Consider the following 712-nt stretch of genomic DNA (forward strand, 5'->3'; position numbering starts at 1 on the left):
TATATATATTTATACATATATATATATATATACATTTACATATGTGCATACACACACACACACACACACACACACACACACACATATATATATATGTACATATATATGTATATATGTATGTATATTTATATATATACATATGTGTGCATATATATACATATATATGCATAGTGCATACATATGCGCATATGCGTACATATATATATATATACATATATACAGACACACACACACACTCATATATATATATATATATAATACACACACATACGCGCGTGCATAAATATTTGTTAGTAGTGGCAAATGAGAGAAAAGTGTTCAATATCTAGAGTAGAGTATATGTAACTTCTCTGAAAACCCGAAAACATTGTTCTTGTTGTTATACTACCCTTTACTATTGAGCTGTTAATAGTAAGGAGACATCAGGTTATGCACTCTGTCAAATGTATTTTATCCATTTCTGCTACCTTGTTGTCGTGTTGTCGTAGATTAGCTGTCCTCGAACTGAGTTTTAGTTTTTGGATAGTCGGTCGAAAAACTAAGGTGCAACTCACAGATTTATTGTTTCAAATATACTACATCTCCAAGTGGTAAATTGGCGAAGTCGCTAGAACGTTGAATACAATGTATGTCTGAATCTGCATGAGTGAATGTGTGATGGTGCTAATCTGTGTGTGTGTGTGTGTGTGTGTGCGTGCGCGTGCGTGTGTGT

At 33.1% G+C, this 712-nt stretch overlaps 1 protein-coding gene across 2 annotated transcripts in view; it reads right to left on the minus strand.

The window, feature by feature from the left end:
• The window catches only part of LOC128247600 (uncharacterized), a 118,733-nt gene that overhangs the window by 12,034 nt on the left and 105,987 nt on the right, over nt 1–712 (minus strand). The gene's annotated exons all lie outside the window — the stretch shown is intronic.

This window comes from Octopus bimaculoides, chromosome 4 (genome assembly GCF_001194135.2).
Source record: "Octopus bimaculoides isolate UCB-OBI-ISO-001 chromosome 4, ASM119413v2, whole genome shotgun sequence".
NCBI classification, from domain to species: domain Eukaryota; kingdom Metazoa; phylum Mollusca; class Cephalopoda; order Octopoda; family Octopodidae; genus Octopus; species Octopus bimaculoides.